Source organism: Lipophrys pholis (assembly GCF_963383615.2).
Source record: "Lipophrys pholis genome assembly, chromosome: 3".
Classification (NCBI taxonomy): Eukaryota; Metazoa; Chordata; class Actinopteri; order Blenniiformes; family Blenniidae; genus Lipophrys; species Lipophrys pholis.
The window spans coordinates 9,826,912-9,852,147 of record NC_137627.1 but is presented as its reverse complement, the minus strand read 5'-3'; the positions used below and the strand labels follow the sequence as shown (position 1 = coordinate 9,852,147).

General features: G+C 41.9%; 1 protein-coding gene across 2 annotated transcripts in view; it reads right to left on the bottom strand.

Annotated features, from left to right (window-relative positions):
* Positions 1-12,878, bottom strand: part of b3gat1a (beta-1,3-glucuronyltransferase 1 (glucuronosyltransferase P) a) — a 71,794-nt gene extending 58,916 nt beyond the window's left edge. Inside the window, exon 1 of one of the 2 annotated variants that reach the window (XM_080459991.1) lies at positions 12,345-12,878. The gene's annotated coding sequence lies outside the window, so the exon portion shown is untranslated. The remainder of the gene's footprint in view (positions 1-12,344) is intronic. The other variant, XM_080459990.1, reaches the window with a different exon arrangement.
* Positions 12,879-25,236: the final 12,358 nt, after the last annotated feature.

The following is a 25,236-nucleotide window of genomic DNA, read 5'->3' as shown; positions in this document are numbered from 1 at the left end:
CCGCATTGACCCTGATTGCAGTGGTGGGCGAAGCGGCTCCATGTAGCAGAAGAGGACACAGCTCAGTTCTCAGCCAAAACCGCAGCTTGGTCTCTTTTCACCGGGCCTTTGAATATGAGCGTGTCAATACAGCCATTGCGCACGGCTGCATATTCCCCTTCTGGCATGATTCCTCCCTGACTGAATCGATTCAGGCTCTGTTTATCTCATTAGCTTGTAGCGTGTAATCAATCACACAAGGGCATTTGTTTTCGGGCCTCCAACCCACTGCATATTATAACTCAACTCGTCTCCTCGCTGTGAACATTGCTCTGTCTACAGTTATGTCTGGCAGCGGTGCTGCACTGAACTGTGTGTGACTGAGCACAGCCTTTCGGCATTCAGTCAAATGATTCTCTTTCAATGTCCCTAACTGATCGGGTGTCTGTGCAGACAACACATGCAAACAAAGCACACACCACAGCACCCAGTCTCACAACAACAAAGGATTCAGATATCAGCTCACTCCAACTCTCAGAGGGATTAACAAGGTGCTTGAATCCTTTTGTTTTCCTGCTTTCAAGTTTTCCATTGCTTGGGTTCATACTCATTTTCCACGCAGTATACAAGACGAAACAACACGATACTCGATTGCTGTGAAAATCAAAGCAAAGTTGAAATTGTCATTCTCTCGTTAAGGAGGATAATTATTAAGTAGCACATTGCAGTAATGTCATTACTTTATGTAGTGATGCTGCTAAAAACATTGAGGAATTTATTGAATTTAATTTATTTATTTATGATTCATTACCACCAGCTTCGGTTCATGAGACCTGTCTGCAGTTTAATATTTTGGACTACAAATATCCAGATTATAGAGGATCTTCCTCCATCTAGCTGGTGTAACTGCAGCAGAACTTAGTAGAGAACGACGTTTTGCCTGAGATATGACTAACGTGAGTGTGTACATGTGAGACGATATGAGTGTACCACTACACCAGACATGGCCAGGTCCTGGCTGGTTACGGCTGGTCTTCGCCTGCAGCCAATGATCAAACTCTCTGATCACCACACAGCAGTTTCAATAAACCACCCTATCACTCCGACACGTCATCCGAAAAGCCCAAACAATTATTTCGTTGTCCAAGATACCTATATGGCATTTCATAGTACTGCCACTTCATCTGCTCAGTGGTTCACAGCAACACTTTTCCAGTGTGTGTGGCAGCAGGCTTTTGCACCTTTCCTTCTGTACTTTAAAAAGATGAAGCCGGCATAAACAAGACATTCCTTTGAGTCTCTCGTGGGAGCAAAATAGACTATAACACTGATTCACTCTCATTGAAATCCTCTCAAACCTTGCAGGAGTTTTGAGAGGAGACAGTGTAATAGGTCCCAGTGTACACTGTTCTGTCGATCTGTTAAACGCAAAATGAGACAAAGTTGTTCAAAACTCACCTGCCCCAAAGAGAAATTACTGTTCTTGAAAAACTGTGTGACAGTAGCTGTGTCAGCGTGTTTTGACCTGTAGTCTTGCGAGTCTACATCACAGAAAGAGTCGTTTCTTATCCCAAAATCTTCTTCTTTTATTTAGGAGGGGGGGGATTCCCTTCTCAACCATTTAAAGTTAGCTTCGGCTCAAGTTGTCATATGAGACACTAAATGTATTTGCCTCATAAATGTGCTGTAAACCAAACATCACAGCATCAAAGCAGATGTGCGGCTCCTTTCAGTACGACGATGCTTCACGATGGGCTCCCTTTAAATTCCATATTGTGCATTTTAATGCTTGCCTTACAGTAAAATAAACATCAAGGGCATGCGATCAGGATGCATGAATGCTCACGTTGACACAAGGCACATAATTTTACACTTTGGATGCACACGTCATTGCTCAGCTTCTGCTCTAATAAATTCCCAGATACGTTTGAAGAGCGATCATATCTTTAGTCAGATGGTGCGGACAGGCTCAGTAGCTGCGGCCCTTGAGGCATCACGCAGGACCCCTCAGGACTGCATATTTAAACTGCATAAAGCTGCTGGTTAGAGTTAAGCACAGAGGAAAGGGACTGGGCATCTGTCAGTATTTCCCTTGGAGTGAAATTAAAGCCTTAAAAAAGAAATTGGAGTTAAAGAGCACCTTTTCCATAACATGGCGGTATTTCTTTGTATCAAGAGGTGTCACTTATGAACCGATTATAAAGATGATTTTGAGCATGAGCAGTTTAAGCTCCTTATTCTGTATTGGTATTTTACAGTTTGTTCACGGTAATTAATTCTTATAGGGAAGCTTAGCAAATTAATGCTGGTGCAAGGCAGGTCAGATCTGCTGCTCACTGCTCTTATTAAACTATTAATTAAACCCCAAAAGCACAAAGGCGATAACTGTGCATGGTGGATGCTCCGACCGGTCACCTTACACATTAAAACTTTTGACATTAAATCGATTGTGAAAAGCAGCTGGATTTTCCAACAGACACACACAAGCCTCTGAACATTATTCACTCCCCAAGGGTCATGTTCTTTCTCGTGACAAGTAGTAATTTGTGGTTGAATCCTGGACCTCTCAATCTTCTTCTTTTTTTTTTTTTAAATTTGTTTTAACAGAGACATATTTGGTAAAAGCTGTCAGCAATCATGCGCAATTGAAAACATAACCATCATTATAAATTGCACAGGAAAATGCCAGTTCCTGAGCCTCATGATTACCAGATTTCTCCTGCTGCTGTTGCTGCTGCATTACCCCCCCTGGGGCTCCCAGGCAGCCCCCTAAGGAGAGGCCCGGCCCCGCGTGGTGACTGGTGACTGGTTTAATGCAGGTTTTTAAAAGCTACATTAAAAGCAGGATCCTCTCAGGAAGGATCCACCGAGGGCAACAAGGACACTTTGCATTCATTGCCAGATATGCGCCAATATGATTCAGAGATGTGTCAGCGAGGCGTAATTGGCACCTACTGCACACAAAACGCCACACAAGCAATGACAACAGCAGTAACAACAGGTTAGCGAAGGCCTGTCATCTCTCGTTCCTCAGCAGGCTGCATGACTCTCCACTCTGACAGCTCGGAATCGCTTTCTGTGCACATGAAAATAAATCCTCTTCCTCTTGCTTCTGTTGCTAAGACATCCTCAAGTGTTTACATTTCCACACCATTAATTTTGATAATTTCCCACTCTGACGGACCTTGCATGCACAGCAAGCACTTACCACGTACAACAGCGAAAATGCACTGTAAATTAATCCCTCACCCTGACTTGACATGACTCGCTCTTATATTTGCTTTTATTTGAACTATGCTACTTTGCCATTGTTGGTCTGGAAAAAGTAAAACTACCCCCCCCCCCCCCCCCATAAAAAATCTAAAGTCATTCTCAACTGTCAGAATATCAGTTGCAAATGCGGCCCACATTAACTCCATTAACTCTGGATAGAAGAACCAGACGGCCTTCTCTGTGCCAATCCTATTTCATACTGTGTGACGAGGATGATTGCATCACGGCAGAAAATGAGTTCAGCCCTTTCAGCATTGATGCTTTTTTTTTTTTTTAAATGTCATGGTTTTAAATAGTGTTTCCAAGGCATAGATTAGTGAATCAGATTGGTCTCAGATCCAGCAAATCATTTAATAAATGAAAGCTATAATGTACTATCCTTGGCATGTGTTTGCAGAGGTCTGAACACAGTCAGACTATAACGCAGAGGCAGAATGTGACGTGTTGATTAAATCTTAGACGTGGAAGGTAATGAGTTTTCGGTGTACACTTGCAGATGGGTGCTTTTGCCTCAAGTATGAACTATAGTTTTTTTTTTTTCTAATTTTACATAATTAGTTCAGATATTCATCTCTTTTTTTACTGAAAATGATCTCCGTCATTCCTTTTTCTCCGAACTTACAGGCTTGATAGTACCAAATACCCGAGCTGTTCAGGTGTTGTCATTCAAGCAGTCCCATTCAGCCTTGAAGATTAATTCAATCTCAAGCTCAAGTTAAGCACGGCTTTAACTGAATCTGTTGACAAAGTTTCACACCTGGCAGCTTCATTTGCCCTATAAATGAATCCTCAAGAGAAATTGAGAGCATGGATAATACTATACTCAATTGCGACAACAGTTAAAGTAGGTCAATTGTAGTCGGTGATAAGTGTAAGTTCTGATGATGAAGGAAACCTATAAAGTACAAGTATTAGTTGCTTTTTAACTGCATAGAGCTGCAATCAAAAATGTTCGGAATTGGCAACAAAAATACAAACCAAAAAGTTTAAACATTAGTTCAAATTATATACATGCTGAATAGCAACATTTTAGAAAAAGCTAAATAGATTCCAATGCACGTTGGTATGGGTAGATTACATACCTGAAAGAATATGCAGAAAATACCCTAAGATTTCTCAGTAATAACAGTAATGCCATTATTTGTGACAGGATAAGATAATCCTTTTTTGCATTGCATTGTTGCAACAGCAAATGGACTGTAATAAAATATCAGCAAAAGTATACAAACAATAATAATAAACTATTATAAACATTAACAACAGTAACAATAAGATCAAAAGAAGATAATAATCATGGCAATATGTTCACCCACCCCTAAATACTATCATTTCAGCTTGCTTATTGAACGTTTTATAGAACATATTCCATCCAACATCGATGACATAGCGTGAAAAGAAAAAAGAAAAATCACAATAAGCCTCTATTTATTACTGTGACAAGTTCGTGCTGCTGTAAAGATCAGACAAGCGAGGCAACAGCAGCGAACTATCAAAAGTCATTAATGTAATTACACCCTTTAGAAAAAGCTGCAAGTCTGGACACAGAAGCTGCAACAAAGCACCGAGTCCTCCGACAAGCAGATATCAGACTGACCAGAGATGACCCGCAGAGAGATGCTGATGTCCGTGTCACTTTGTTCCAAACATGCTGCAGAACCTTATCTTACAACGCAAGATCAAGGTCAGTGACATGCAGAAAAAAAGCCACTCAAAATGCCAGCAGATGAGGGCTCCGATTGAATAAGAGGTGATTCTACTAAACAGGTTAGAAAGATAGATACTTTCATCGCGGGACACGATTTCCAGTGGAGTGCATAATGAGGTTACGGTAAAACAGTAAACAGACATCTATCCTGCTTCTCTCCACTGTTATTGCTTTGGTTAATCCATTGTGTCAATCGGTGTATGGATTATTAGCTGCTTTAGAAGTTTTTATCAATAAATGCCACTTTTGTTGTGTTTTATTGCTGCTATGAAGGACATTAATAATGCTTAAAGCAGGACAGAAATACACTACTTCAAGGTTTGCTTTTATAGCAAGCAAAGGCAAATAAATGTAAACGTGTGATGGTGATCTGTTTTTCACAGATCAATGTCATTGAAAGAACCGTCCCGCTTGAAGTGATCTGATCCCCACGCACAGGTGGACCAACACTTATTCTCACCAAAGCTGAGGGATTTTCGTCAAAGCCTGTTGGATTTTCTCGAGAGGGTAATTTGAGAGAACTTGTTTGTGCTCCAAATCCGGGACTATATATTTTTTTTTTTCATGCCGCTGTCTGGCCATCGCTGTTACCTAATCAGTGCGTAATTACAGTGGCGACCCGTGCAAGGAGCTGTTGATGCCGATCAGACAAAGATGCACAAAAGCTTCAGAGAACTCACAGACAAATCCATTCATATTTGGTATTGTTAGCCATGAATAAGCTCCTACTTTAATAATACATCAGTGTTGATTATCAGGTTAGAAGACAGAGAATAGATTGAAGGCCTTCTCCACATGAATTACACAATGGATTTCATTGTGAAGGACTATGAACAAAAGTGAGCATTACTTTGTCATTTGTGGCTTTATCTCTGATATTTGCCCTTCACGCCACAACAGTATGAAATGTTTTTCCCACCAAAGACCCAGTCTCATCACTGTCGGGTCACATTATTATTGTGTGCACAGGGTGATGAGATGGGAGGACCTCCTGTCATCATGGAAAGTGATCATCTCAGCCTCTTGATGTCAGACGCCATAATGTTTAGGAAGCCTATATACAATAGCTCCTATAGCTTCACAGCTGCGCTCCATGCAGCAGCCCTTCCCCGGAGACTGAGCTCTCCACCAGAGACACAAGCTGCGTCACCCCGGCCACACTGACTTAGGTTAAGCTTGTTTTGCCATGAAGGACAGAATGAGGCTCTTTCTCTTCACTCTCTTATGTGACGTCTTTCTGATATTGGGAGGGTATCTGAAAGAAAACCAAGGTAACGAGGAGGGGAAAAAAAAAAAAACAACCCCCCCCCAGCTTTCCCTTTTACTCGCGGTCCCTCTGTGAGGCAGAACATGGGTTGACAGTGGGGGGAGGTGAAGCTCGGGGGCTGGGTCAGGAATGCTCTGCATTTTGTTTGTGCCTGTAGATAATGTAGATTGTGTGCGCCTTTGTGTGTGAGTGTCTGCATATACAGTACAATCTGCCGCTACACGTATCCGCCTGAGGTACATCTTCGCTCGCCCTCTTAATCTCCAGCAGACTCGACCAATGTGAACACAACTGATACCAAACTGCCAGCTGTCTCTAATACCCTCTTTCTCTTTCGAACACAGCAGTACTGCCTTCGGGGACCAAGAGTAACCACACATACACATAATGAGATTATACGGGGGAAAAAAAATTAAAAATTAAGAAAAAGGGTAAACTTATTTGAATAATGCAGCATTATTAATTAAACCAGTAAACAGTATTACAAGCCTCAGCAGGAACCTTTGTATAACAGGAAACAATGCTGTTCAGTGATCAGAACAACTTGACGTTTCAGGGCAACAATATTTGTTGGGGGGGATTATTTTATTGTTGTATCAAAAATTCTTGCCAATTAATCTACTTTTGGAAAGCCACATAATGTTTTTGTTTAATCCATTTGACATTTTTTAGGAACATGCTGAAGATGTGAATTGTAGCCTCATATGTAAAGGAATTCGAAATATTTACAATGGACTAAGACTTAAGGGGGCAGTGATGGTGTAAAGGTTAAAGAAGTGTGCTTATAACTGAAAAGGTTGCTGGTCTGAATCCTATTGTGGCTCCTCGAGCAAGGCCCTTAACACCCTCAGGTTACATCAGGAAGGCAATCAGCATAAAACTTGAGCCAAATCAGACATGTTATCAGGTTATCACCTGATAAGCTGTGACAATAACAGAACAGTATGAACGTGTGCAAAAATTATGCATTGCTATGTTAAAAAAAATAAATAATTATCTGCCAAAAATAGACTTCCTGATTTGTACTTAGTTTATTTCACCAGATACACACAGTTTAAGCAGAAGCTGGAACTTGTACAATATTGCTCAATATAAAATACTCCCCAACAACAAAACATGAACATGAGTGTTGCTATTTTAATCACTGCAGTGGTCCTTTGTTGCAGGAAAAAAAAAATGCATATTTGCATTCATTCCACAGAGGTGATACAGTATACACTGTAAGTAAAGTCAACATCCACTGACTCAATTTATTTATAGCCTGAAAACACCACAGTGTAAGCAAAAAGAATATCCAAACCCAGAGGTCTGCTCTCTTGGCATGGAGAGTCACGTGACATTTGACAGGATGCCCTGTTGTTGTTGGGTTGTTTTTTGGGGGCTTTCTATTGACTCCATCATGATTTCCAGCATGAGATTTTTCTCCTCTTATAATTCAGCCATGGTTGCGATGAAAAAATAGCTCAGTGTTTTAAAATCGTCCTTCAAATTCTCAGTGTCAAACACGCAAGAATAGACAGAATCACTTAAAGAGAAATAGCACAATCCCCCCCAAAAAAATACGACACCAAAAAGTCCACTTCAAGCACTCTATTCCTTGGACTTCAATGCACTTGATTAGGGGCACTATTGTTTCATTTCATCCAAGATATCATTCCGTCCTCTCTTATAATCCTCGCTTTTCAAACCCTGGCTCCCGTTTTAAGAGAGTAGTGGTGTCCGGGACGATGATTATACTTGGCAACCTTGCAGAAATTGCTGAAACAAGCCAGGATGAATTCAACAGCTCCTACAGTCTGGAGGAGTCGAGCATCTAATAATTTGGTGTTGCTGGTCACTCCAAGCTGCTCTGATGTACCTCGGGCAAACAACTGCTGTCCCTGGAGGGAGGAAAGCTGCTGGAGGGAAGGCAGAGAGCCTCTGCCAGCACGAGTCTGTGGAGCGCAGTTTATTCTAATTCCTATGCAGGACATTAATGAGCCAGGGTAGTGGCTGTCTTAATGGGCAGCCAGACAGATTTTAAGTGCCCCATGGAGTGTAATCCACTGAGGTACAACTGCGCTGCTGCAGGGCCCAACAGATTGTTTTTAGTTGTCATTTTCCTATAACTTTGCTTCTGAGCTGTTCATTAAAAAGGGCACAGGCCCAGCGCGTTTTAAGCCTCTGCCTTTGGGAGTGCCACGGGCCATAGGCAAACCAGTGTCATCATATATGTTCATTCTGTTTAGACTTCAGCGTTTGACACTGCTAACTAGAGCAGCTTACTATATTTGGTTCTCTTGTCTTTGACTAATCGTATCAGAATTAAATCATATAATCATACTAAAAATGTGAATTGACGTCACAACATCACATTGTGTATTGTATATTTTAATAATTAATGCAATAATGCCACAATTCATAAATGCAAGATGTGGTATGGTTGAATATTATTTGCCAGTATTTTTCTTTTAAAGTTAGTATTTTTCAGCAGAACTGATATAGATGATTTAAGTTACACTTGTATTGCTCATTTACTACTTTTGGGTTATAGAATTTGGAATTCAGCCTTTTCTGGGGGACAGCACTCCTCATGCATAAATAATAGTCCTGATTTAATAATATTACTTTCTGGAAGTATCAACCGGTATGTATGTGTGTAATTTCACAATATTATTTAATATATGCCTGTCTGCTGTGCAGATGGCAACTCTTGGCTCCCGACTGTAGGTGAATCCTTAATGTACAGTAGCTTCAAAAAGATCCCATGGCATCACACCGAGAAGCTGTCAGTTTTTTGTATCAATTGATTTTTAAAGTTAGAATTTTTTTCCGCGGTGATCTTTAAGCATGAGCCACTATTTGTATGTAACTAAGTGCATACACCACTATGTAATATGATGCTGTGCTGTTCCGGCTTGTAGCCTCTCCATTGTGTGTGATGAAGTCCATATTTTATTCTCTGGTCTGCCGCTATCCCCCTCTGTTGCCTAAGGCTGGACAGTGCCGTTACTGAAACTGCACAGAAGCTTGGTTACCTTCAAAGAGAAACCTACAGTACACACATCAAACATAAAAGACGTGTAGCTCTGAGGGTAGGTAGCTGTACACGCACCCACACGCTGCCCTCTGTTTCTAAATCTCGGCAGACTTGTCAAAAGCTTTCAAAACATTTACGAAAAGACTAATCTCTCCAATATGTCGGGCTTTATACATATTATTACACAGTGCAATGATCTGTGAAAAAAAGTGACTGAAGACGAAAGAGTACTAAACATATAAAGATTCAACACCTGCACATCTGCAGGATTGTTCCTACTCCTATAGATATGTTGAATGCTTTTTTAATATTCAATAATATAAAATACTATTCGAGCAGCTCAAAATTGTGGGGATTTCTGCAAGCCATTATTTTGTATAATATTTAAGAAATAATTATGATAATTAGAAATGAAGTGATGTTTAAAACATACAGTTTACAACTTAATTAAATGTAAATGCAATGAAGACAAATAACATTCTTGAAATAACATCTGCTACAGATTGAAATGTTGCAGGGCTTTACATAAAGACACTTTTGTCTTTCCAGAGTGACAGCATATAGAAGGCTTTCAACGTACAGCTTTATCCTTCATGGATCCCAGAAGGCATCCACGTCATCTTTTATAGTGTGAATAATGGAAAAGCAGCAATTACTCTAAAATTATTACTCAACATGAGGCAAAGTATGTGTAGCATTAGTTCACTATCACGCACGACAGTCGACCGACCCACATTACTTACATTTTAGAAGATGTATAGCTGTCGGTGAGGCAGCCTGTACAGCAAGATCAATTCTAGCCCGCTGATAAATAAATAATTGGAAGAAATGGCAATACATACACCAGGGCAGGGGTATATCCCAGAGTTTTAGCCAATAGTGCCACTCAATATCACGTCATAACGGCTATAAAAAGAGACTGAGATGACTGTAACAAGCCAATGTGAGCGTGTCTCTAAGTACCAAAGTACTTATTAATTGCTTCTTTTATCAGTTCTTCCTATTAGTAAAAAAAAAAGAAAAACTGTCGAGCATGTTTATACTCTACATTTACCCATTTGCTCATAAGTTGTTGCGAGTTTCCTCTTACGGAGTCCAAATGATCAAATAGCTCATAAACAACAACCGATACAGTTAAGGAAACAACTAATCCCAGTTGGAGAATCATAAGATTTGTCAAAGAAAAAAACATTATACAAACACATTATATCTTTGTTTTCTTGTACTCTATGCATTATACAGCAGCTGAAATGCAGCAGTGCTGGCTGGGTCTTTCTGTCCCCTCAGCATTTTGTATATTGTATTGGCCAAAAAGCGAGGCAACCTTGAGTGCAGAATGAAATGACAAGCCATCCGCTTCCATAAATGAGATCTGGATGCTATTTGCTGACACCGCTCGAGTGAGCAGAAACTAAATATATACATGGTCAGGGAGTGCAAAGCTATAGAGGCATGTTAACACCCGTGTGAGAAACAGCTGGGAACACAGACAGCTTCAATGCAGGGGCGGCATTACGGTACAGCGCTGTAAACAAGCACGCAGCACTCTCTCATAAAGTGTCATAAACATGTGGAGATGGCAGGTCATATGAAGAAAGAAATTGAAAATAAGAGAAGAGCAGATAATCCATGCAGTTAAAGGAACCTTTTCTGTTTGATTCATCCATTTTTCTATATTATGTGTGTGTTAAAATAACATTGTAGGATTATTATTTACTTGAAAGTAAAGGGGTGGCAAAACTGGCTATTCTAGTTCATGAATCTTTTTCTGTAGCTTATTTTTAATGAAAACCTGGGCTTGATAGAGAACATATTTTCCTAATATGTCCGATGTCATGATAGATGTCTGCACGCGGTGACCGGACCACTCAGAACTTTGTGTTCAGTTGATACGTCTTGACACATGAGTAAGTCCTTTGGACTGCAGCCCAGACCTTCAGCACTGTACTCGGACTGTGCAAGGATTTCCTCCAAGACCACAGAGTGTCCCTCCTAACCTGAGAAATTAACCACCAAACCCTATTTTATTGATATCCGAGTACACATTACACATTCATGTCTGGACGGCTGCCTGTCTTTCTTGCATCACTGTGTGAAAAGAATATTCCATTTTTTTATTTTCTTTATTTTTCGTAGTCATGTCACACACACCCAACTGATCGCAAGCAGCAGAACATGTTGGTACTGACAGACTACTGAATAGATTGTTGAAAATAGAGATGTTTGTCCATGCACCTGTGTTGGCCAACAGTGCAACAACTACCACTACATCTTCTCTCAGAGGGTCTCTGAGGTGAGTGTCAAAAACGAGAACTTACAGCCCACTTAACTTCAGCTCGAGCTTCCCTTTTCTCAAGCCAGTGCCCACCTTTTTGTTCGCTTCTGCGGACAAGTTGTTATTTCTCTGTCTGGAAGGTAGTGTACGGCTCCCCAGGGTCACAAGTGAAAGTGCTCAGACTTTGCTTGAAAAAACACGCGCTGCATTTTGCTCCTGCCGTCAACCCCCTTTTTTTTTTTCTTTTTTTTTTTTTTTCGAAGACCTCTCATGTTTTATGCCTTTCATGGTATTCATTTCATTGTGCTCCAAAAGACTTCCAATTCATATTTAATAGACGGGAAAAAAAAAAAAGAAAAAGGAATATGATTTGCATTCATCAGCTCAACTCACTGAATGTAAATGTGAGTTGGAACCATGTGAGGTGACAGATCTGTCGGTCACTTAAAGAGTAAATCCCTTCTGCTATCTCAGCACCCAAATGCTCATCATGGGGATTATCAGCGTTTCTTTTCATCGTGCCGACACTGACTCTTCTTGCTGCTCCAACTCGCATTGCCTCTCTGCGGCATGCAACATGCATAGATTTTAGCCCTCACTTCCATCGTGCCGCTGTTCACAGCGACCCAGGCACAAAGATGGCAATCTCCCTACGGCTGTTCCGAACCTGATCAGCATGGAAATTGCTTCATCTCTGTAAAGCTTCTGTTCATGCTTTCAAGTGCCTTTCAGATGTATATCTGACCATGCTGGCCAATCAGGCACAAAGAAAAAAAAACAAACAAAAAAAAACACAGGAAGATAATGTGGTATCATTATTTTTTACCTCATTCAGAGACTTCAGTGTGACTGCTATTCCCAGCGCATGCGGTAGAAGGACTCCCATTCATTCTAGAAATCCTGTTTTTGTCCCTGCTGTGTGCTGTACCCCCCTTCCTCTTCCTTGTCCCTTGTCGAAAGAGAGGCAGCATTCAAAGCATCCCTTTCTTTTATTCTGCCGTGCCAGCTGAAACCCGCCTTCATGCCTTGGATGATGGAGATAAAAAAAGAAGGGAATATAAAGCATAGAGAGGACACAGGCTCCCAGGATTTATGTTCCTCCCTTCCCTCTCTCCTCTTCTTGTGCTCACACTCTCTGGAACGGGCGCACGAGGGGAAGACGTCAGAGTGGCACCGATGTATGTGTTTCTGCTCTGTGGCTCCTCACCTCTTCTGTTTCTTTGCTCTCCCTCCCACCCCTTGTCCCTTCTGCCTCTCCTGGTGCCTCTCTTGCCCCTCTCTGTTCCTCCCTGTCCGCGGCTCGTCAGCTCGCACCGAAGCAGAGCCGCTCTGTCGTGACGGGTGTGATGGCTCTACGCGTGCAGAGGCATCTGTGAATGTGCTTATGTTGGGGGACTAAAGTAGCCTCTTAGCTGGGATTGAGACCACCCTCCCCTCCTCCCTTTCAGAGATGGGCTTTCTAATGGCATGTACCATTAAAGCTCGGAGCAGGGTGGGCTGCAGCACTGAACGAAGAGAGGGGGATGGAGAGAGAAAGAGAGTAGCTCAGAGAGGGGAGGGGTGTGGGGGGAGAGTGTTGAAGACATAGTTTCAGAAAAAATAAATAATTTCTAAAAGTTTATTAGGTAGCCTGTGATGCTTGTTTTTCCTGCTTTATGCCATCTATGCTTAGGTCAAGAGATGGAAGAGTCTCCATCTCCTCAATGTCTCCAATTTTTTGGGCAGTTTGCTGATCCATGCATGACCTCAGTGAATAGATCTTTCAGCCCCAATAAAGACATGTGTAGGATCTCTCTAAAAGACAGAAGCATATGTTGGTTAGGGAAACAGTGAAAGAAATCTTGAAGAGCCACAGTTGTGTCGCAGATAAGGCGTTTTCTTACACAAGACAAGCCACAAAACGGCACACATGTGTTGAGGAAGTTGGTTGGAATGAATAGAATCCTGCAGGTACATAAAATAGTTGTTTGATCCTAAATAAACACAAGTTGAGAGCCTGCATCTCCAGCTGCTCCCACTGCCAATTCCAACCACAGCATTTCCATCACCTTGAATACTGCGCCATCTAATTTCAGGCGTCACTGAATAAAGGGCCTGTCTTTTGTGGAGGTGAGACAGCGTCTGGTGTGAGGCTGGGAGACACCGCTTCAGCCAGCTCACTTCCTCTGAGTGAGAGCGAGAGAGAGAGAGAGAGAGAGAGAGAGAGAGAGAGAGAGAGAGAGAGAGAGAGAGAGAGAGAGAGAGAGAGAGAGATAAATTTAATTTCCCCAAATGTATCACAAGCATGACAAAAAAACAAGTTCAGTACAAAGTAATCTCCACACCTTTGTGTTTTTAATTACATCAGATATATTAAAACTCTAGTACGACTTTGCATTTCACCCTCAAAGCATAATGCAGAGGACAGAAAAAAAGGCAGCAGCCAAGAGGGAATTCAAATCACTACATTGCCGCGAAGAGCTCCGGCACTTTTATAGTCACGTGTGTGTCTGTAAGCTTGGATAACCACAGGAAAAAAAACAGAAAACAAAAAAAAGAAACATCCTCACAATAGATCTAGTGAGTGTGTGCCACATTTCACCGCAAAGTGCGGCACAGTATTTTCAACTTTGGTTGCGACACCTGTGAGCTTGAACTCTCATGACTTGAGCTACTAAATTAAAAAACATAGGGGTGTGACATGGACGTCTGACAGAGCAATTTACTGGAAGGGATGAGTGCTACAGTGTGATTTCATCAAAAAGAGAAAACATTTTTTTTTTTCAATAGCTGCTTTTGGAAACAGTAAGTGTTAAGATTCAGACTCAGAAAATTTGCTACGAAAAAATACCAGAACACAATGGAAGTCAGATGCCATGGATAAAAAATAAAAATAAAAAATTCTAACAAAAAAACCCCCGAAAATATTCAATGATTTGAAGGTTAGCTTTAGGACTTGGCCACACGAGAATGCCTTTTCACGTAAACCCGTGCACCATTTCTTCAGTATGAGCAGGAGCAGGAATATTGTCCTGTTCTCCTTATTTGTGTCCTTGTCTTCTGCATTTTTGTTATATTTGGTGAGTCACAGCGCCCCTTAAAGGCCTGGCATATGTACTTCACAGTGACGCTTTAACTCGACGTTTGGCTACAATGCAGCATTTTTGCAAACGTGTTTATTTGTCTTTTCACTGTAGCTTATTATTATTGTCAGAGATATAGATGCTTCCTTTGTTACTGTGTGTTCATTCTTCTCTTGGCAGCGACTCCAAGGTGAGAAACAATCCGGTACACAACCAACTTCACAATAGTACAATGTTTTGATTTCGCTATCTGTGTGTTGAATGACTCCTTGTGATGCCTGAAACCTGTCACATGACAACAAAAAAGTACAAGAATTCAGTTACAGTGTCTCTCTCAAGTTTTCCTGCTTTAATATAGAGCTTAGGTTTAACTGAGAATTCAAATAGGCCACCAGTGTGGCTGCAGACCCGAATGTGTTTGATATATGAATCTTTTCAGACGTGCCGGCGTAAAGGACTATAAATAAACTTGACTGGACCATTCAGTCTGCAAACAGAACGTGATTACACACACATTGCCCGCTGTGACATACCGTGTAGTCACAGAGTCAAGGTCAGGTGTGCAGGGCCAGTATATCAAGAATCCATATACAGACTTGACCCTCTGATTTACAAGCTGCTGTCAGTCCTTCCTGGCGGTATGTGTCATTTGTAAGTAACATGAACTGGTCAGGTCTTTACAGTATATGGGTGTGTGTGAGTGTGCGTCCTTGTTCTTCTATCCTGGTGGGGACATAAACCCGATTACATACTGAGCCACAGGGGTTCCCTTCACCATGTGGACAAAAATGAAGGTCCCCGTAGGTAAAATCAATGCCTTTTTCAATGATGTTCACTGTTTTGGGGTATAAAGGTTGTGATTAAAGTAAGGTAGGGTCACGCAAGTACTGGCTAAAGTGACAGTAATTCTGCAAGAAATTAATGTAAGTCAATATAATGTGTGTGTGTGTGTGTGTGTGTGTGTGTGTGTGTGTGTGTGTGTGTGTGTGTGTGTGTGTGTGTGTGTGTGTGTGTGTGTGTGTGTGTGTGTGTGTGTGTGTGAGGACTAACCTGAAGAAGACCCTAGATCAACTAGAGAGGTCCAAGACTGAACTAGAGAGGTCCACGGCTGCTTTGGAGTCCGACCAAGAACAGTTGGACTCTGGGTTCCATGACAACCACCAAGTGTTGAGAGAAATTGAGTAGGAGGTTCAGGCCTTGGAAAAGAGTCTCCAGTTAGAAAGACAAGAAACTGACTTGGACCTGAAGGAGACCAAGTGTGAGAACCTTAAAAAGGAACTGCAGGAACTGCAGGAACTGAAGGACGATGCAACGACTATCAGGACTAACCTGAAGAAGACCCTAGATCAACTAGAGAGGTCCAAGGCTGAACTAGAGAGGTCCACGGCTGCTTTGGAGTCCAAACAAGAACAGTTGGACTCTGGGTTCCATGACAACCACCAAGAGTTCAGAGACATGGAGGAGGAGGTTCAGGCCTTGGTAAACAGTCTCCAGTTAGAAAGTGAAGAAACTGAGCAGAAGGTGCAAGAGAGAGACGAACTAATCGATGAGCTGCTGCACGCCTTTCTTAATCAGGAAGAAAAATACAGTGAGCACATGGGCGACTGTGAGAAGAACACACAAGACCTTCAGGTAGAAGTGTTTGCCCTCAAAAGTGCCTTGGCCCGTAAGGAGATTGAGTGTGAGAACCTAAAAAAGGACTGTCAGGACCAACTTGGAGACATTCCTGTATGAACTGGAGGAGTTCAAGGCTGAGGAAGAGAGGATGATGGTGATGAAGCTGGAGGAAGCAGCTGCAGTTATCCAGCTACAGTACTGGATCACTCTGGTGATGATGGAGCAGAGCCGTAAAGCAAAGCTCTATGTTTACCGACCGGTCTACATCCCCACCCTCACCTATGGTCATGAAGGTTTGGTTATGACCGAAATAATGAGATCGTGGTTACAAGAGGCCCAGATTAGTGTTCTCCGCAGGTTGGTAGGCGTCGATCTTGATGATAGAGTGTTAAACTCAGCCATTCCAGAGGGACTCAGAGTCGAGCCGCCGCTCTTCTACATTGAGAGAAGCCAGTTGAGGTCATCCGGGCTTCTGATTAGGACGCCCCCTGGTGGCCTCTATGAAAAAAAGCTGTTTTTTATTGCATGAATGTGCCTCGATATGAGCCTCCGAATAAAAAACTAACATACCAACAAAAAGATTTGGTGTACTTATTTTGTGCTTATATTGATTAGTGTCCTCATAAGCACTATTGATTCTATTCTATAAACTTTGGACTCTTTAGTGGCCTACCAGGCACGTCCATCTGGGTGGAGGCCCCAAGGTTGGCCCAGGACTCGCTGGGGAGATTATATCTTTGGCTTGATCAGGGAGCGTCTCAGGGTCCCCCCAGAAGAGCTGGGAGAAGTTGTGGTCGAGAAGGACGCCCGGGCTTCTCAACTCCTTACCCTGCCACCTCGACCCCAAACCCCCGAAGTGGGATAGAAGATGGATGGATGGATGGATGGATGGATGGATGGATGGATGGATGGATGGATGGATGGATGGATCAGAGCAACGGAGTCCAAACAAGTAGAGTTGGACTCTGAGCTGATTGCTGCAGAGAGGTTGGCGTCTCCCTCTGCTCCCGTGGCAGTACAGGCTGACGACAGGACAGGCGTTAGGCTGATGAAGGTGGAGTGCGGATCGTTTCACCAGGGGTACTAGGGGTTTAAGTATGGAGGAGTCCAGTGTATGGCGATAGCTGCTGTCAGCTTAGCCAAAGACACGATGAATTCGTGGGAGAGGTGCGATCTTGATCATGCTGTGGCATTAGGTGATGAGTTGTACATGACTTTGCATAACAATCACATCTTTACTCTTTACCTGCTGTCTGTCCCAGATTTGCTAAAGCAGCTGGAGACAGATGAGCAGGTGTTTGAGTTTACTCCTGGTTACTCTGTGTTAGGTGATATAGATGTGACTGAAGGTGAGCTCATCTATGTGGGTGTGTTCATCAGTCTGAGAAACGGACTGGAGAGGATCTTCAGTCAGCACAGTACATGTCTCCTGACAATGTGTGACCACAATTCAGCCATCGTCTGTGAGGCTGGACGCGTCGCTGTGGTCGACAGTCACTCACGCAGCAACCTTGGCTTGGTATATGACAATGGTACCAGTGTGTTTCTGCAATTTGCTTGTCTGGATGACCTGCAGCATTATATCTGTTGTTTGGCTGACTGCTTGAGTTCAGGAGAGACGCTCTTTGAGCTCTGTGGCGTCAGTATCAGTGGGGCTGCCAGTCCAGCTCTGTCCGCTTTATTCTGTGAAGATTCATGTAATTGAGATGACTTCCCCCCAAAAACACATAGCTCCCCCTTCCTTTGGGGATTTATACAGTGCTATAAAATAAAGACAAATACTTTAGCCGCCTAAACCTTCCAGACATTTCCACCCACCATGGCACTGCCTCCCTGGACTTCTTCAGCTCCAAAATCAACTCCATTCACCAACAACTGACCCAACTCACCTCCATCTTTACCGTTCCATCTCCAACCTCCCATTTTCAAAATACTACAAAGGGTGGTTGCAAACAACCTCCATGAACCCTTCCAGTCCGGTTTCCATCCAAAACGCTAAACCATCCCTGGTGAAAATGAACAACCACCTCCTCCGTCAGCTGACTCAGCACTACTGACCATTCACCTCCTCCATCTCAGCTTTCAACACCACCTCCACCCACTACTCCTCCGCCTCCTCCACTTCAGCACAGCATTGGGATGAACAGGAAAAGAAGAAAGTAACAAGGGATGACGATAAAATCAAACCTGATTGACACACAATTAAGCAGCAACTATATTTCAACACACGTCATCGTTTCAATCCCTCATTTGAGGCTAAAAGGTGAAATGATGAGGGTGGAAGCGGCGGCGATGGCGGGACAATGGTGGGACGATGGTGGGACGACGGCAGGACGACGGCGGCAATGATCCATCACCTTGTGTATCGTTTCATTCAAACATCAGTCGACTGAACCAACGGCATATTACTGAGGAAAAATCACCAGATTCACACACAGACACACACACAGACACACACACACACACACACACACACCTCACTCCGTCATTAGTCTTCATTAGAGTCTTTATGAGGAAAATTAGAGATAGAGTTTCCTTCCTAACTGAACCCCTAAGGTCCAACCTGCACGCAAGTGTGTGTGTGTGTGTGTGTGTGTGTGTGTGTGTGTGTGTGTGTGTGTGTGTGTGTGTGTGTGTGTGTGTGTGTGTTTGTGTGTGTGTGTGTGTGTGTGTGTGTGTGTGTGTGTGTGTGTGTGTGTGTGTGTGTGCGTGCGTTCCAAGCATGCCATGTATGTCTTAAATCTTGCATTGCTCTGCCATGGCTGTGGGTGGTGCCTCTTTCCTTTTTGGAGGAGTCAGATTTTTTTTCCCCCCACAAGCCATCTGCTGCTTTGTTTTTTATTGTTTTTTCAAGCTTCATAAGAGGAAGACATAGAGGCATTGGAGTTCGGCAGATGATGGAGAAGTGAGTTGAGTAAGCCTGCTCACACATACATTCACACACAAATGCGGACAAGGGCGACAGATGGAAGGGGCCTCGATATGCTGCTGGTGTTGGAGCTGGGCCCAGTGGGCAGGCCCTGACAGGCTTATTGGGGGTCCATTAATAAGTAATGTTCTGACAGACTTTGAGGTGGGGATTTAGAGACAGACAATGTAAGGTTACTTTGCTTGTTAAACTAGAACCATTGTACAAAAGCATTTTTGTCTTATGGTGGCTGATGAAATATTCACCATGAAACAAACAAATTCAACGTTTGAAATAAACAAATCAATAAGTTGGTATCAGTGGCATTAATTGTACCTTCATAATAAAATGGTTCACGAGGCTTTACATTTCTGTGACCTAGGTAGTTATTAAATTGCAGATGGATCCATTTTCAAATACAAAGACTTATCATTTCTACATTTAGGAAACAATATGTGCTGCAAATGAACATTTTTCATAAATATTACAGATTTATTTTGTCAAGCGACATAAAAAAACAACTTTTACTTTTGCATTCTTCTGCATGGTTCCAATAAACGGCCAATGTTTTAATAATGCTTAGTGTTGATTTGAAATATTGGATATGCATTTGTAAAATTGCCTAAGCTGTGAACATAAACACTAAGATACTTACAAAACATTTGACTTGTATGGAAGGATCTTTACATTATTGAAGTCAAGTCACTGCCAACTGTTAAAACATGTCTGAGACCCTGGACAGCTGCCTTTCAGGCCCTCTTTGTACCCATAAACAAGCTGATATGCATATTATTTTGGCCTTTCACATTCCTTCTCAAGATGTATGGGTGGAAAACACAGTCCATTAAAAAGCAAAAAACAAAAAAAACAAAAAAGAAAAGAAACCATAATGTGCCAATGTTAATATAAAAAGAAATATTTCTCAGCATCCCTATTTTCACTATGTGGAAGCTAAGCGCTCCCTGGAGTGTCCAAACAATTACAGTGAACATCTTTCTTGAGAGCCCCTTTTTAGGAAGCATTTTGTTGTCAAAGGCTCTCTGAATGCAGTCCAGTGCGATGCGCAACACTTTTACACGATCCTGTTTTTTATGTTTTGCCGGATGGCCCGGAGGCACACACTTACCGGGGAAAAGAGACGACAGAGTGCGAATGGAAAAAGGTAGTGTCAGGGCTGTGTCAGGCACAATTATGTTATTTCTCGAGGCGCTTGCAAGAGAGATTGCAAATATGCGTGTTTGCAACCAATAATCCAGAAAGCATAGACAGACTGTGGCAGCTTGTCACTGTTTTTCTGACAATCACCAACTTATATGCCGATCTCCACCAGACACCTCAACAATAAACTCCCCCCAGTTTGGATGAATGACAGTAACATATTTGTGGCAGGTATAAAAAAAAACAAAAAAACATTTAACTGACCCATGTGCAGGTGGCCGGCTCAATAACTGTCTGTCTTATAGCTATGGTATCTACAGCCTTGGGCTGTGTCATTACTCGGAGGGGAGTGTTGCCAGGTGACCCCCACAGGTAGTCTGTAAGACAGATAGATAGTGATGATGCACTGGCCCCATTTCCTGATAATAAATGAATCACCTTACCAGAGCCAAAATTAAAAGAGCAGCTGTGGAAATAAGAGTGAAGATTTTTTATTTTTTTATTTTTTTTTACCAAATCTTTGTTGTGTATTGAAGAAATGCTCTCAACTGTAAACTGTGAAACTATTCATTACTAGCCGCAATTGAGAAGAGCTAGGAGTTAATTTAATTTGTGCGGGGAGGGATGGAAAGTTCACTCTTCTTCGCAGTGTTTATCCAGACGGGCGTCGTGCATCTGTGGGCAGTTGGATACTTGTCATCGTATTTACTTCACTCTTTCATAGGAAATGATGTCAAACGGGTGTGTGCGCTCTTCAGATTGTCCCTTGGCAGCATTAGGGTGGGCAGGGTGCACATGTTTCACTTTGTATGTTGTCACCAGGTCCAGGAACACTATATCTCACCGAGGCAACGTGGTCTTGATTGTATGATTTAGCTATCTTTTTTTTTTTTTATAACTAAGCAGTTCTCCCATGCTCCCACACAGAGACATGTAAGCAGTAAAAAATGAAAATAAAAGTCCTCAGCTCATCTGTGAATGGGAAGAAATGTACTTTATAATGTTTTGAAAAGCTCAGAGGGGAGCGGCGGCGGGGCCAAGTCTGCCCGATGAACAGCTGTTTCTGGCGACAGCAGGTAGGCTGAGAAGAGACTGTATTTACATTGAAATAGGCCATCGGTTGGACAGAGTTCTCGGCATACAAGCAACTCAGACGGCTCAACAAGCAGACGTTTGACGTCTGTGATTCAAGGGCAAATCCTTAGACAGCTACAAATCATAGATTGACACTCCTGCATCCGTAAGAGGCCTGAGCTCCTGACACTCAAAGCTCAGGATAAAAATACTTGTTTGTTCGTACTCATACAATAGACCTGATATGTCCTCAGTCACGCCAGTCACACTATTCTGCCTGGCTGTCAGTGAATATCATATTTATTAGGCTCACCGTATAGCACAGTGCTGGAGGCACTTGGCCTTGAGAGCAGGCTGTTTAGGATGTTTGCATTTTTAATGGCATAATAGCGAAAGGTTTGCGACCGACAATTTTTAAATGCTGAGTCTTTCACTGTTTGAATACATTTCCATCAAGTTGGATGGTAGTAGGTTTATTTGAAATTAAAAAATGCAACTTTTTTGTGTGTGTTTTCACTGAAACTACCGAAATTATGACAGTGGTGAGACATTCATGAAATTAAGACTTCCAAAGATCTCTTCTTTTTTTTCTCTAAAAAAGACTCTGGACTTGATTTCTGATTGGCCAGAAACATTAGTGAAGCCAAATGAGTGGGACAGTGTAATTCTCTTTTTTATAATATATTTTATTGTGGTTAATTGGACACAAACAGATTTAATTTTGGGCTCAGAGCAGGAAAAGCCTTGGACCCCTTCTTCTGTGATCTCTCGCACACTCCAAATGTATCTGAATCCCAGGTTGGTACGGTATTAATACCTAAAGCTTGAAAGTTTCTCCTAACTCATTTTCACAACCAACTTCCCTCATCTAACAGTTTTACATGCGTGTCTCCTCAATGGTTTGATATTTATATAAACTTGTCCAAGTGAATCATGTTCTCTAAGGCTCCATTGAAATAAAAGGAGGATTTCATGTTTTCCTTTATGTTAATTAACACCTTGTGAAAAAGCTCATGACTCCATTTTCTGCTCTTTGCAGGAGAACGCTGAATATCATAGCTATCACACAAAATTAGAGCAAAACTTCAAAAACTACTTAGTATACCACTACTTGCTTGACAGTTGCACTGGACAGTGTAGTGAAAACACTTGTTATGCTGCCAAAACTGATTCATTTGCTTTAGGCATCAAAACTAGTTGCTAAGTTGTAGACAACAGAACGACTTGAAGTTTTTGAAAAGCTCATAAATGTCCTGTTTTTCCTCAGGCCTGTGCCAAATGCAGTATCCCACCCACCCCACCACAGGGGGCTCTATAACACAAACATTTGGAAGTTGTCATGTACAAACTTATTATTTCCCCGTCTAAGTTGCCATAACTTTTCGACTGCCAAGTGAAGTGCAACTGCCTGTGGGTTTGCTTCCATGTCCCTACACTGTGTTTTAAGTAACTGTATCAGTTCCTATTTTTTCATGGAAATATTGTTTGAATTGATGTTGTGGTTGCTGATGTCCTTATTAACTATGTCCAGATTGGAGAATGGCGATACTTGTATCTAGAGATGAGTAGGTTCTGATTATTTCCCCGGGTAAAGAATAATCACTTTTATTTTAGGGTGAATAATAGAGAATTTGTTTCTGAATGGACTTTATTTTTTTACATGTTCATTTTTGCTAAGATAAAGTTTCATTCATTCGATGTATCGGACTCTGCTGATGTAAAAGACGCCAACATTAGTGCATTTTGACCTCTAATGACACAAATAAACGTCAATACACATATAATTCACTTCGTGCACAACTAATCTACATTTTTTACCACTTGGACATATTCAAATGTGTGAATAAGTGATTAAATCATATACGTCAATACATCTCAGGACTGAGGCTGGACATAATGCCATACAGCATAAAATTACCTTCAGATTTCACAAAAAAACTTAATAAAAAATCACCCTGCTCTCTTGAGCCAGAAATTACCTTGATACAAAGTCGCAGTTGAAAACCTAAACCTGCATTTCAAAGTAAAGCCTTGCCATTTTATCACGACCTGGTAGGGTTTAAAAAGATGGCTACATAGAGCAGTCTTCAAGGTAAGAACTCACAAGTCGTCGGAAACATACTTGTGATTCAATGTGAAGTTCTGCGCACAGCCACAGGCATGTGACCTTGGAAAATGAACTAGACTTTTGTGGAAAATGCTGGTGAATGTCTTGTTTTTTTCAACCCATTGTGCTCAATGTCAAGCGAGAGGAGAGAATCTTGCAGATTTTGGTAGCGACTAGATGTTCAGTCAACTCAAAGTGCAACACGACTTGAGCAGAGGTTACAAGAAGCAGTATTTTTCTTACTCATCTGACAGCTTACATTGACATCTTACTCAACCATTCTCCTTACTCTACAGGTTTTTGAGTAGGTGCTAACAAAAGCTCACTATTACTTTTTTTTTTTTTTTTTTAAACACCAATGTGAGAAACCTCTTGCACTGCCATTCTATTAAAAAGTTATACTCGCCTGTTTATTCAGACCACAGAAATCAAAATTAAGCTGGACTATGATTTAGAAAAATAGCAGTTTAAGCCTTTTCTTCCTCTAGTCTACTTTGCATGGAAATACCTGGGAAGTAGTTTGTAGTTGTGTAGGAGGGAGTGAAATCTTAATGGTGAGGGCTCAAATCTGTCTTCAAACAAAACTACTCTGAGATGTGGGTACATGGGGTCTGTGTATTTCTGTATTTAATTTGAGTGTTTGATGCTTATATTTTATACTCTTATAAAGCAAATGACCATCGCTATTATTTAAAGAACCTTGGGACACCACCCTTCTTAAGAAGTAAAAATAGATAGACACTGGATTGTCTGTTTCTTTCATCATGGTGAGCTTAGCATCAGGCGAGCTGGAAACCTAAATCCTACCTCTTTTGAAGAATTGTGCGGGAGCCTGCGTCTGGTCGATGTCATAAGGAGCTGAATACTGGATGTTCACTGCGGCAATGACATTCATGTAATTCCTGAATGGTAAAACTCTCTGATGATGGAGCTGTGTGACGATCGGTAGCCCTGAAGGAGAAAGTCAAGAGAAAGAGTCGTCAATCCTGTGATCACAGGTTTTGTTGACCTCTACTATTATATATGTGTCCATCGCAGAGGGATGGGGTTACACTTCGAGTTACATTTATGGCCGTAGCAGGGTGAAACCTTTAAAAAAACTGAATCCCTTATCAAGAAGTCTGTCATTGGAGTACCTGTACTTGAATAATGCAAATGTCTTTTCAGTTTTCCCATTTCACGCAACCACTTGTCCTTTACCAACTCATCACAGTCTTGCATCAGAGGTGAAGACACAGCAATGATGTGCCTCATGTCAGAGTCAGACTAAGTGGGCGCACTTCCTGGAAGTGTGTCTCGCTGCACAAATAGATGTTTACTTGCAGGCGGAGTCGCCTATTACCTTAATCTGATGCTGCGGTCTGCATCCAATTCTTTAAGAAGTGCCGGTTGATGTGTTGAGCGTCAGAGCCATGAAAGGTGCGATTTCAGCCGGTGATGTGGGACGCAGTAATGAACAGTAGATGCGGCTACATCAGTATGCATTGGCAAATTCTCGAGTCCAAGAAAATGCAATCGTCTGTGGCTGGTGTTTTGGAAGTGGAGGTGTTAAGCAAGAAAAATGACTCCAAAAAAAACCTGATGCACATGTGTTGCATTAATCAGCTGATCTATCAATTGCCCCCCTGAGATGCTTTCCAAATGTGATTCCCGCATAGATGAAATACAAAAGCAGAATGCTTGAATGTGACTTTGTCAGTACGATCATACTTGGAATTTTTTTTTTCCACAAAGGTGTGTATGGCGTAGGTATAGAGGAACAGATGGGGTTGAATTAATCATCTTGATCCAT